At 40.2% G+C, this 14,365-nt stretch overlaps 1 long non-coding RNA gene across 1 annotated transcript; it reads right to left on the bottom strand.

Annotated features, from left to right (window-relative positions):
* Window positions 1-9,054: 9,054 nt before the first annotated feature.
* Window positions 9,055-13,448, bottom strand: LOC129381298 (uncharacterized). Its single transcript, XR_008609495.2, has 3 exons — window positions 11,662-13,448; window positions 11,470-11,531; window positions 9,055-9,198 (listed from the first exon to the last, which is right to left on the bottom strand). It is a non-coding gene; the product is annotated as an uncharacterized lncRNA (long non-coding RNA).
* Window positions 13,449-14,365: the final 917 nt, after the last annotated feature.

Here is a 14,365-nt window from a genome sequence, read left to right as displayed (position 1 = left end):
CTTTGACACCGACTTTTTCATGTAGTCTTTTAGGTGATGGAATAAACCTGGAAGCTTAATATGGGCATATAGCAAAGACATGTTAGCAAACCGAAATCTGGAAGCCTGAGAAGTCTATAAGGATTAAACTAGTTGCCATCATTAGATTAGTGTGAAGTAAGAAAAGAGGGCACATCGTGACAGCACTTAAATTTACAAAGTGGCATGTAGTGGTCTTACCCGACGCGAGTCCATTAAATAAGGAAACTTTTGTTTCATGTCGATGACGCTCATTTTGCTATGCTTGCAATTCTTCTTTGTGCTGTCAATGCCATCCTTGATTCCATTTCTTTCTCGTTTGGCAAAGGTTTCCCAGACTCGGCAAGAAGCCATGTTTCATGTGTCACGAGGCTGGTTTCATCTTCTCCAAATGGAAAAACAGTATTGGTGCTCTGTAAAAAAATGCCAATGCAGATTATCCTAAATGTTTCTCAGTGGGAACAGTTATGCTTGGTATTATGTTAAACGAAAGTATTTTTTTGAACACAAGATCCGAATATGTTGAAAGGGCTTCTTAATATCATCCTGTTCAATAAACTAAATCACATGTCTGTGAACAAAAGCTGTTATTTAAGTTTAACAAACTTCACTTTGTAATACACATGCTGTGATAAAATTGCCTTGCAAGACCACATTGAGATGCTGTTCAAGGTGATTTATTTTTAACATGAAGCACCTGTTTTTTTTTTTTTTTAACGAGAAGGAAGGCAACTGGGGAGCCCAATTTTTGGTCATCACAACTGGAAGAAGCCAATAGGTGATGAAGCCAAGGAAAGCATAGGGAAAATTATTTCAAATTTTTTAAATTGAAGTATAGAAACGGTAAAGGGAAATGAAAGTTAACGAAGAGACGACCGGCATTGTATCGGGAACGAACGCACAACCTTTGCATCATACATGCAATGCACTAACTGCTGTGCTACCACGGCAGCATTCCATCGTCCACAATGGAACCTCAAATTGTAGACGACAGAACGCTGTGGTGACAGCACAGTGGTTAGTACATCACGTGCATAATGGGAAGGTTGTGGGTTCATTCTCCACCCATACCTGGATGTTTCTTCAACTTTCACCTCCCTTGATTTTATCATTCGTACACTTCAATAAAAAAAAATTGGGAGTACACTTCAGCTTCGCTTTTAAGAGCAGAATGCAATAGTATTCAAATATCTCTGACTGCTTCTCACGCCTTCCAGCAACTGCAGGTTATGTAATCTTAATGTTTACTGGAAAAAGATGGTGAAAAACGCTATGCATGAGGGCTAGCTTTGTGGTAGAAACACAGCCTCTTGTGTGGGTTGATCCCAGAGATAGTGCACAGCCACACCGAAATAATTAAACATCATTTTCAGGTTTCTGTTAATGGTTCACATTTTTAATATTTCAGTCTGAGATTAATATAAAAGGTATCCGCTGTCAGTGTTTTGTTTCATGACATTCGTTAGTGGGCTGTCATTCTTAAAATTCCAGGGAACAACTTTGTCAAGAACGTAAGACAAGGTATGAGAAACTTTAGTGACAGAATGGTGTGGCAACACTCACATATACTGCATGTCATATAGCAAGGCGTGGCATATACATATATTTAAATATATATGGAATTATTTTCTCTAGCAGACAATGCAGCCAACACCGGATTTTCCGCAACACGGGGCCCTAAGCAGACTGTGTAAAATACTACAAACAAGTTCCTCTATGCTTTCCTTGGTTTTATTATATACTGGCTTCTTCCAGTTCTGTTATTTCAAACAGATATAGACATTTTCTCATCTGGTAAGTAAACAGTGTTCACCTGACATTGGAATGTAAGATAGAACATTACTGCAGGGCATGTAACAAAGAAAGCTTTGCATTGCTTAGACAAAATGTATTAATGTCAATCTTAAAAGAAAAAGGAAAACCAAGAAAGAAAACACACTTCTTACTTTTGACAGCACTGTTGTAACAGAGTTTAAAGAAAACAACTTGTTTAGGAATAAATCCATCAAACAACCAGGAAATATAGACACTAAAAAAATGCAAGGTTCCATGTTGAAAATTTAGCACAGAAACAGATGAAGACATAACAAAGAAATTGCGAGGATGGTTTATTTTGGAAGCACGAGGCAATATACTTTAATGTTGCGCATACACTTACACGCGCAGAAACACTGTTTATGTAACAGCTAATCGATCAATAGGGCTAGAACACACTGATGCAAGATGCTGAGCATATAAATATTGTGCTCCAACATCAAAGAAACATGGCTCTTTCTCATAAGTCGCTACACAAGGCTGTCTGATGCATCTTGACCACTGCTATATGTGCCTTATATGTACCAGGCGTCCCATGTTACTTGTGCCAAAGTTCAAAAATATACAAGTGCCACATAGCTGGACAGAACCAAGGTAATGTTGCTTGCTGTCGCTTGGAGCAAGCCAAACAAATTTTTGCATTTTGCCTAATTAGATAATTAGTTATTGATGATTATTCAACTGCTCAAATATTATATTCAGAGCAAAAGTGTGAACGAGAAAATTGTAGATCATAATGCGAAATTTCCAATCTTTCTTTCTACTGCTCAATACATACTATATGAAGTTTTTTTCCAAGCCTGAAAGGAGCCCATGAATACACGCAAGTGCAGTGCAACTAGCCGCTCGTGCACCTGAACACCATTTGGCTCCGCCTTCCAGGCTTAGAAAAACAATCTGTGAGAATATGTGGGAAGTAAACTAATTAATGACTAATTATGTAATTAGGTGACACACAAAATAGTCTGACCTGCTTCAAGAGACGGCAACCATTACCTTCGTTCTGTCCAGCTACACAGCATTTGCATATTTTTAAAGTCTGGTGAAAGTAACGTGGGACACCCAGTATAATGCTCAGGGAAAATGAAGTTTTCAAAAGAACTTGGCGCTGGTGGGAGCAAAACCTACATTGTTCTACCAACTGAGCTATGGTGATGGCCGTTTCTAAATCTACATTCTTCAATAGTTATGTATGTATATAAGGTCGAAACTTGGGAGTGTTATTCAATGCCACTCATGGCCTTGGCAGTGAACGTAGCACACCCTTTTGACCACTGGCGTCACATAGTATGTGAACCTATAGAGCAGCCAGCTCACCAATAAACATTTGTATGCTACCTGAACCTGGTATCAACAAATCACTGGAGTCAAGACCCTTGCATTGCAATAAACGAGAAGGACAACTGAGTTGTCCGATTTTTATGTGCATTATAATTTTTGCTATATGAACCATAACAAAAAAAGATTTTTTTAGGTTTTCTTCTAGAGAGACACTCACATGCTTCACACCTGACAGTGTGTGCTTGTGTTGTTTTTACTTTCTTACATATGTTTTCTTAAAATAAAATAAGAACCTTTTCATATTTTCCAGTCAGGCAATAAAAGCAAAAGCAATTCCTCCAGGAAATTTAAGTTGGAGCTGTCCTATAATATGGGTTCTCTGTCCACATTTAGTTTGTACCATACATTTCCTTAATACATTCGTAAACTAGCGAAAACCAGGATTCTGCAACACTCAACCTTGTCTTGTTTTGATGTACAAAGAAATGCGTTGCTTCGTATGTGGCACTGCGATTTTCTGCTTGTGCATGGTTTGATTATTTTATTATGTGTAGATTGCTATGGAAACCAGTGGCTGTGCCACATTAATTGTCTAAATTTTAAGAATGCCATTTACCACGGTCCTTGCTAGGTACGAACTTACTTTTTGCCTCTGTTCCATGTAATGGAAGAATTTTAAAGAGTAACACTGACATTTCTTTTCAAATATAAAGGAAGCATTTCCTTTAGCTATCTCTGCACCACCTGTCACATGCAAACCAGTTTAGTTTCAATAAAATGCAGAATTTTTCTAAGGAAATGATATAGTAAACAGATTATACCTGGAAGCACACACAGCTCTTGCAATTACATCAGTAGAGTCACAAACATGTGCATGCACCAGTACAGCTGTACTAGTGATGATGGCATGAGGATATGTTCTCCATCATGACCCTTAACTGATTGTCGTATGATTCTTTATGGCAGCAATAAAATAAGCAAAAAAATATTTTTTTAAGCTCATACTCTGCCAAAAAATTACCATCTCAATGGCAAGTTGAACACAGTCACTTATGGTAGTAAGTGACTGTGTTTATAGAGAAAACAGTTCAAGATTTCAACATTAGTGCTACACTGCTGCTGTCACAACAGGGAAGCCATGAGTGGGCAGTAAAATTCTGAGAATATTAATCATTGTTGCACAATCAGATATGTAAAATTGACATGCAGAAAAGCTAAACTCTCAGTTACTCTACATGCACAGATTAGGTGCCCAGAACATTCAGTACAAATTTAATTAAAAATTGTGCACCTAGAACATTGCCAGAGCTAGTATTCAAATGCCAATGTAGATCATTTTTTATAGCAGCGACAGGTATGCATACTTATAGTCTGTACCAACACAGTATCCATTACAGATAAGCTGTTTTATGGCAAAGTTAATGTCATACCTTTGCTGCTGCACTTAAACGTGAAGGGCAACATGCTGGATACAAAGGGATGCATAGACAAGCTACTGTTGCAGTTTTTTACTGTCTTACCATTTTCCCCTTCTTCCTTCGCAGTTCATCATCGGGTTCACTAGATCTTTTCTTTGCAGCAAACCTCTTCCTATTTTCCTCAATGCGCACATCTCCAGTCATTTTTCTTCGTGCATTTTTGAATTTGTTCCGCAGAGCTATCTTCCACGAATCCTGATAATTTTACCCAAACAATAAAAAAGTCACAATAATGATCTGAAATATGCACTCAATATACACTACTGCCTCAATTAAGCTAAACAAAATACACCATCTTGTCTACATAATATAATATGGTTACAGTGTTTTAAATATCATTAGAATAGATTACAAGCCAAATACTATTCTGTAAATGCACAGTACACTATAATAAACCAAATATTATATTTAGCGTTTTCTTCTGAAGGTACCCTAAGTAAGCAGCCTAATTTTCTGTATGTAGACTACAAGTTTCTGCCATAATGTATTAGCTGGATACTTGATAGTCATATCATAAGAAGCCAACAAACACTGACACCAAGGACAACATAGGGGAAATTACTTGTGCTTAATGAATGGAATAATGAAACGATAAATTAATGGAAATTAAAGTGGATGAAAAAACAGCTTGCCGCAGGTGGGAACCGAACCCACAACCTTCGCATTTCGTGTGCGATGCTCTACCAATTGAGCTACCGCGGCGCTGTTTCCCCATCCACTTTCTTGGGTATTTATGTGTCCTAGTAGAACCTTGGGAGTGTTAGCCAGCGCCACCACTCACAGACCTTGGCGGCGGACGTGGAACGTCTTTCTTGCCTCCCAAGGTTCTACTAGGACACATAAATACCCAAGAAAGCGGATGGGGACACAGCGCCGCAGTAGCTCATTTGGTAGAGCATCGCATGCGAAATGCGAAGGTTGTGGGTTCGGTTCCCACCTGCGGCAAGCTGTTTTATCATCCACCTTAATTTCCATTAATTTATCGTTTCATTATTCGATTCATTAAGCACAAGTAATTTCCCCTATGTTGTCCTTGGTGTCAGTGTTTGTTGGCTTCTTATAATATGACTAATAAAAATCGGGCCCCTCGGTTAACCCCCTTTCTTCTGGATACTTGATAGCAACACACTTTACTTGTAACACCAGATATGTGAAAGCTTGAAAAAAAGATTAATAGAAAAAGAAATTTGTTTTCCAGAGAATCAATAGGAAGAAGAAACAAAGGGTCCAAATTTACCCAGTAAAAAGGACAACAATGATGCAGGCAATGCAAAAGTATGATTAGTGTCACTTTCTGAATAAAACTTTAAGGTACCATATTCATCCAGAAGTGCTGCGACTACGGCTAGTTGCTTGTCCGTATTATTTCTTTTATCACGCTGTTTTGAACACAATACACAGAATTGGACACAGACAGGAGCCTGAACTGATAAGTTCGATTTTAGACATGCTTGCGTTGGATTTATGAAATAGGTATACAGAACACCCTTACTCTCAACCTTCATGCATGCGCATCCCTAAGGCTTCCTTATTTTGTGCCATGCATTAGTTACTGCACACGAGGTTAGATTTATATATAGCTCACGCATTCACCTTCATGTGTCAGCAACTTACGAAATGGCTCGACACTCCCTTGCTTCATTGTCGTTTGGTGCATGTGTAGTTATGGTGGTTTTATCAAACATTGGCATGCATGAACATCTATCGACATGCATCGGAAGATTGCCTGGGTTGGTTAACTGCTGACAGTTATTAGTGCTCCCCAAGCTCGAAAATACATTGGTCAAACAGAACGAAGTGTCAAAATTAGGCTTAAAGAGCAACGTAATAACTGCCGGCAAATAAACAATTGAGGAAATCTTGCGACATGTCAAAACATGTTCATGCATGTCACTGTCTGATAAAACCATTATTACACATGTGCAGGACAGATTGGAATGTGTGATTGTTGAGGCGCTTCACAAGTTATCCCCACATGAAGATGAATGCGTGAGTAATCTGTCTAGTCTCTAACTCCGGGTGAAACAGGACCAATGCATGACACAAAAAAAAAAAACGGAAGCTATGAGGATGTGCATGCATGGTGTTCAGGTGTAAGGGTATGACTAGTATCTGTATGCCTATCTCACATACATGTAACGCCAACATGTCTGAAATAAAAATTAATTTAGTTCAGAGTTCTGCCTGTGTCCGAATGTGTTTTATGTTCAGAGCAATGCAGTGAAAGAAATAGGCATTTCATTCAGTTTGAAGAAACGTTGCCCTCTCCAAACATTCGCACTTCGCCATTTGTCACTGAGTAGATGGCATTCAAGTCATGCTCCTACTTAGCCATGCTGACAATCGTTGATGAAAGCATAGTGCCTGCCAACCATGAGTGTGAACGCAACATTCAGAAAGATACATGCTCACGTGATGTCACCCCTGTATCTGTCTCTATGATTTGTTGCTTCAAGAGGGAACTTCAATATGTGTTACTCATAGCGGGACTTCTTATGCATAAAAAGAAGAAAGAACAGTCCTGGAAATGCACTTATTCACAATGATCCAGAAAAAATGGCTTTGAAAGCTTCCCAAATACCCTGCCTAGCCTATCCATAGACGTACGGGTCAGTACACAAAACAAAATTTGTTGTTTTTTAAGGAGCACTGATAGAAAGGTTCCGTCTTCTGTATTGGTAGCTGTCAATCAAGCAATTATGTGGAGCCTCAATTGCTCAAAAACACAGCAAATAGTTGACCACATTACACTCTAATAGAACCAGTTAAAATGTGCGGCAAATGCAGTGCAGCTTTGAACCTGAAAAAACAGGCTATTCAGGTCACTGAAACTTTAGATGGCGATCTTTTTGTACCAGACAATACTGACATGTACACACATTATACCCATGCCACAAAAAATCTGGATACACCACCATTTGACGGAACAAGCGGTTTCCCCTGTGTTTCCAAAATAAGTGCCAGGTTAATGGAAAGCATAACAGTTTTCCATGACATGGTCCCTGCCTGCCCTTCAGCCACCGCATCAAGCCGACTGCATGCCATTTAGTTATTATACCATGTAGCCGCCATATCTATTTTCAGTGACATGAACCGCCTCCTTTTTTACGTTGAAAGCCCACTAGACATGGTGTACATATTGAACTGGTCATGTAATTAACTTGCAGTGCTTTTGACTAATTGAAGCTTCCCACCCTAATAATGGAGTCGACAGCAAACAAAGACAAAAAATGGGACACAAATGATTGGTGTCACTTCTTCACAATCCTTTAATCTAGTATAAAGTGCATGTGAGGCAAGAAGTTAGTTCTGAGCTCCATTTCTGAGGCAGACCCGAAGTTGTAGCCCAGTTGCTATGGTGTCATGCTGCAAAGTTATGCTGGTCACAGCTTCAATCTAGGCCATGGCAGCCATCCTTCAGTTGGGGCAAAATGTAATAATGCTAATGCACTTAGATTCAGGTGCACGTTAAAGATGCCCAGGTGGCCAAGACTCATTTCGAGTCCTTGACTATGGTGTGCCTAAAGATCAGGTTGTTGCTTTGCCTCGTAAAACTACAGCATTTAATTAACTATGTTAAGGTTCGTTTTTTTTTTTTTTTAGCCAGGCATCATCCTGTAGTTCCGCCCAAGTTTTTACTGCACTGCCATGACACCAAGAAGCTCCGAGTAAATAAAAACAAAACAATTTGTTAGAGTGTCCAGATCTTGGAAACATTTACTAACATGCCTCTGCATGCACCTCTGTTGCTGTTATATGTAGCTTTGTATGCAAAGGAAGGTTAGGATGCTAGGGTCTTTTTGAAGAGCTCTTGAAATTCCTGGGAGAATTGTTTTTATGCTTCCTTTTATGGCTTCAAAGTTATTGTTTAGTTTGCATCTCTATGTGCGCCCAATGCATATTTCACTGCATCAAATTTTTCAGAGGGTGCACTCTTCATTTATTTATGCATGCAGACATTATTCAGAAGTACCAGAACAAAAAACATTTAGAACACAACTTGATGTAAGTCCAATAACTGGCCTTGTAGTGTAGCATATTGAGATTATGTCCCCTGTAGATCAACATGCAGTATTATAAAATAGAGAAAAGCTTACAACTACAGTCCCTATAACGTCTGCCAGGTGCGGGTACTTCTCCAGAAGCTGGAAGGTTACCTTTGCATAGAATTGTTGTGTTGGCGTTCTGTAGAACACAGAGAAAGCATTTGATACAGCATTTCTTATGCACAATGTTTTCATTTTTAAGTAGAAACAATTTAAAAATAATACACTCCAAGTTAAAGATTTCATAAATTACATCTCAGTATGAAGACATTACATCCTTCAAGTGTATGCAGGAAATAATTATGTACTATGCAGTAAAAGAACCTGTATGGTTCTGATATACAGATAAAATGCTATTAAAAATGTTGGTGTGAAATTTACAGGACAGGAAATTGAGAGCATTGTCTTACGCAGTGAATTTCAGCATTTTGCCGAACAGGATGTCCACCACCTTTCTGTGTGCAGACGAAGTGAGGGGTTCCCCACTGCTGATTGTATTATGCAGAGCGCCGAAACTTGGGAGCACAAATGACGATCCATGATCGTCCGAGCCCAAGGGCCTAAAAAGTGATTACCAAGCCACTTTCATTTGAACCAAGTTATGACATAGCTTACCAAAGCAAAACATCTAGCTGGCAGCGAAAATAGAAGTATAGACAACCCTTTTTCATATGAAATATAGACAATATTTTATAGTGTTCAGTGGAAAATAAACAGCCCATGCAAAACAAAAGTTCAGTTCAAGGCAATAACAACCAAATATGAAAGACAATGGTTTCCTTAGCACATACTATGTTGCTTCCAATTAAATCTGAGCAACTGTTAAAACTGTGTTGCTGATAGAAACAAGTATTTTTTTTTACATTTTATGTCATGTAGGGCAATTTTATTTTTGTTTTTAGCATAAGTTTTGCACTTATGTCCTATTATGCTACCACAAAAAGATTTTTCTTTAGTCTGCCTACTTATTGTGGTTCAATTAGGGGTTAGCTACCTTATTAATCTGTTCCTCGTAGTGGCTTTTAGTGGCTGCACCTGTCCTTGTATTCTAGGTAAACAGAATGCTTTGACTGATCAGTGATTACATTTTTAATTGTACAGATCAGCTTTTCATTATTCTACTGAACATGTAGTAACAGCACAAGTGAAATCAGTTGAGCCGAAGAGATGTTCTCGAGAATTTTAAGACTGCCTCACTGTTTCGAAAATTACAATCTCAACTATCTAATGCATGCGGTAATTTTGCTTTCAGACCTACCACATTTTCTGTTCTAACACACCATCACAACAGCAACACTTCCTCGCACTAACATTGACATAAGTCTCCCATTTAGTTCTGTCCTGTAATGCATAAGGAAGACTGGGAAAATAAGTTAAATGCCAGTGTTTCACCAGAACTTCGTAGAATGTTTGCCCCTAAAAATAGCCTTAGTCACGGTTTAAAAGAAAAATGACAAAAAATCTGTCTTACTCTTTTTTGCTTTGTTAGCAGATGACACCTGAAGTGCATCTCATTTCCTCAGACATGACAAATCACAAACTATAACATGCTTTAACGTGAATTCAAACAGAGCCAACAAGTTTCTTGGTGCCCGGTTTCTTCACAACTTACAAAAATATGGAGATTGGGTCATGTAGTATCACTGATGCAAGGGTCAAAACAGTAGTTAAAGCTCCATTGTGATGGACTTGCCATAAGCTTTAGACAATGGAATATGGGAGAGAAGGTGAGAAAAAGGAAGAGCGCTGCACCTTGTGATGGTACAAACAGGGGACTAAGGAGGGAAAAAAGAGGGAAAGAGAGGGAAGTTAGAAATACCAGCTATTTAGGACCAAGCTCACCCAGGGTGGAAAGTGTCGAGTGAATGAGGGAATAATGGCTTATGCCCCATGCATCCAGCTCTCATCAAGGCAGTTATGTGGCTTGCAACCACCCAGGACCAGGCTGATCATATTAGCAGTTCTTGATCACCACATATTTTAATGACATGCAGGGATGCTTTGCAAACACACAACACAACAATGGAGCAATGCTCCATTTTGTATGCATTTGGAAATGGTCACCTTAAATAAGGCTTATGTTGGCAGCATAAGCCAATACTCACTCATAGCTGCTAACCGTTATTTTCGCATGCTGTGAACTCACTCACATTCCTACTTACACCCACCCACACTCACCAGCATGCACTCGTGCTCACAGTCAGTTCCATTATTTACTTACAGGTACCCACTCACGGCGATAATCATATCTGTACCCACTCAATGGCACTCACTCACATACATAATCACTTCCAGTCGCACTCACTGATAGTCACTGAACTCCACGCAAAAACACTGTCGCTGACTTTTGTTCATATTCACTTAACAGGCACTCACTCCAGTTCTAACTAATATGTCCACACAAACTCACCGGCACTCACTCCCATTAATATCTATGTCTACTCATACCTTTCTCACTCACTAAAGCTTTACTGCATGCCTGTGAAATTAATGTAAGGAAAGCATGAGTCAGTGGGTGAGTGAGTGAGTATGCCAACCAATGAAAAAAAATGCTCGCCGATTTTTTGCATATGCAAGGACTTCAACTACAACACAGTAGTTATTAGGTCAATCACTGATAGATCAAAAAGCGAGATACAAAGTTGATGTGTCAGTACCCTATTATTGTCTATGCTTGCAATTGGTACATTCAGTGACAGATTAGTTGCACTATTATAACAACTGGCACAAAGATGGCATTCTGCAATATGCAGTGAATGTCAAATCAAGTAGCAGAAATTGAGGGCTGCTGTACTACACAGAAAATGAATACTTCAGTAAAAACCCCTTACAGTTCAAGAAAATCCATGGCTGAAGGTAAGTCTTGTGCAAGAGCACTGCTCTCTGCAGATCCCTATAACAAGCAAAAAATATTGATTAGGCTGCACAAAGAGAAAGGATTGTTCTTGTAAATATGTCATTTAGTTCAAAAGAAGTAAAAGGCAGTTGTCAGTATTCTGTTCCAAAGTGAAATTTCCCACTACCTGCTGAGCCTGTGATGTTGACTGTTCATTTGGGTGAGCCGACATGGCAGGCTGCACTTTTATTTTGGCCATGTCAGGTATGGTGTCACCAGGCCCAAGATCTACATACTCGTCAAAGGTCGTGTCCAAAATCTATAAAAGAAACATTGCATAATTTTGCTATCACTTTCATCGATCTTATTTTGTGTGTTTGTCACATAAGGCCATCAGTGAAATATTCCATCACTTGGATATCGAAAACAATTCTAGCGTTTTCTGGCAGCCAAGCAGAATACACAATAAAGGGAGAACATTAAAGAGCGATTATAGTTGTCCCATTAGATTGATCAAGTACCGCTCGAATGCAAATAAATCAGCGTTACTGTGGGAGGTGGCTTAGTATGCAAAAAACCTAAAGATGACATGAACTTGCAGACACGCCACTTTGAATTTCCCGCGTTTGCTTCATGTGACATATCACCTGGTACTTGGGGTTAGTAATAGTTTAGAGATAGGATGAACGAGTGTAGGCATAAATTAACCCTTTGAGGGTCAATGACGTATATTTACGGCACCGTCTGTACGTTTAAAACGCGCGCAAACTTCCTAACTTTTTCTTTTCTGGCATGCTCTGCCACTATGGGAATACAGGGAATTTTTTTCTCGCACCTCACTGTCTCGGTTTTCGTCTCAGGGTTTCTTTTAGAGCTAGTTTGCCCCGGCGCGTCTATATACTACCGCTCGCGCAATGGCGCTCGCGCAGGCGTTATCGGCTTCTTGCGCTCGCAAAACTGATGGGCGACCGCCTGTTTCTCGCTCGTTTAGTGCTCACAGGGGTGTGCATAGGAAGGATGCCGCCGTGCACGAGTTTCTTTTTTTTTTCTTTTTTTTACTTTTTTTTTTTTTTTTGAGGCTCGCAAAAGCTAATTGCCTCTGGTTGGCGATAAGATGAAGATCAGCGGAAGTTTGTCTCATGTTTTGCTTTTTGACGGGCACACAACCACAGTTTTCTTGAGTGCGCTCACCTACGCAGTTCGATTACGCTATGGACGTAAATATTGTAAATGAGCAGGAACATTTGACGCTTGCAAAATATTCTCGTGTGCGCATTTTCAAAGCCTTACGTGTATAACAATGCATCAAGTTTTAAATTCTAATAAGTTTATTTCCTTTTTTTATTGTTGTTATTAATGAATAAACAGTACATATATACCGAAGAAAAATATTTTTTTCTCACTTTACGGTCACCCTAGAAAAATTAAGGTAAATTTTTTTCGACATAGGTCCCTCAGAAGAATTGGAATCTGCAATAAAATAAATCGATCCTGGGTGGTCGCATATGGCAAAAAAAAAAAAAAAATCGTCCTTCAAATGGTTAAGAGGATACTAAACCGAAAAAAAAAAATGCACCTAAAACGGCTCACGTAGCGAAACATCTGTTAACAGTGCGGTGACGCATCTGTCAGCGGCGGCGCGGTTTGGGCGAACAATTCAAATAAGAATGTTTGGGTTCACTTCTCTCCACGGCTGGCAAGCTATGTTAAGACAGAATTTGAGTTTTATACTAGCCCCACACTGAATACTTCTCTTTAATCTCTATATAAAAAGCTAGAAATCTTGTTGCGTCACGTTGTACAGCTATGAGAGTGAGAAAAATGCTTTCATTGTGTTCTCGTCCAGTCAGCATGTAGCAGCTACCGCTCTTATGCAACAGAAGCATGAAGGTGGCACTCGCGGCACGGATAACGAATATATCCAGGCACAAGGTTACACCACCTGAAATTGGAACTAACCACCATCAAACTACTTAGTTTTTCTAGCCTTCATAACGCACGAACACGACCAAACATAGAGCGCGAAACGACTGTCTGATTTCGGAACTATTACAGCTTCGATTTACTCGCCCATCACTGTAAAAGTCAATGGGCTAGCTTTTCATGAGCTGCCGGTTAAGCTGGCAGTAATATGTTACGGCAACTTAAAACAACCTCCACGCTCATTTAGCAGCGGTAGTGAGTGCTAAGCGCCGCAGTTCTCGTTTGCCGCTGGAAATCCACATCATGATGACAGGCACTGCATCTTTCACATGAAATATTGCACGTCGTACTCCGAAGATCAATAGAAGGGAGAAAATCATTTACACGTACCTGAAATTTCCATGTTGACAACGCGACAACGCTGCCGAGGACGGGGCACACCGCGATAGCTCCTCTGAGGTCCTCATAAGAGCCGTCGCTCAACGTGTACGGTCGCTTCACTTGGATGTGAGGCACCTCCACCAAACATCTCACATGCGACATGTCTCACGCTGAAGATGACGCAGGCCGCAATGCAACGCCGTGCGCGCTGAGTTGCGTGCGCGGACTCGCACAACAAAAAAGTCGCGAATAGATAACGACGGTTAGCGGAGACGAAGTAGGGAAGGGCGGGAACACGGGCGGTATGGGGGCGAGCTCCACCACTGGGAAAGCTAGCGCCACCGTCGGCGTGACGTGGCATGAGGGATCACGTGGACACAGCGACGGCGTCGGCTGCTTCGGAAGCGCCGAAGCGAGCTGAAAACGGAAGTTTTAATGTCCTACCTGCGCGGCGGTTCTGATTAAGTGGTGAGGCTTCCCACCTTTTCCCCCCATTTGAAAGCATTATAATAGGTAGTGGCTGCCTTTGGAGGCGTGCAGCATGGTAGTCTACTGCTCGGTGCCGCAGTTCCGGACGTATCCAATGG

The sequence above is a fragment of the Dermacentor andersoni genome, unplaced genomic scaffold (assembly GCF_023375885.2).
Source record: "Dermacentor andersoni unplaced genomic scaffold, qqDerAnde1_hic_scaffold ctg00000042.1, whole genome shotgun sequence".
In the NCBI taxonomy this organism is placed as follows: domain Eukaryota; kingdom Metazoa; phylum Arthropoda; class Arachnida; order Ixodida; family Ixodidae; genus Dermacentor; species Dermacentor andersoni.
Note: the sequence above shows the minus strand (reverse complement) of the source record. Positions and strands in the feature narration are given on the sequence as shown.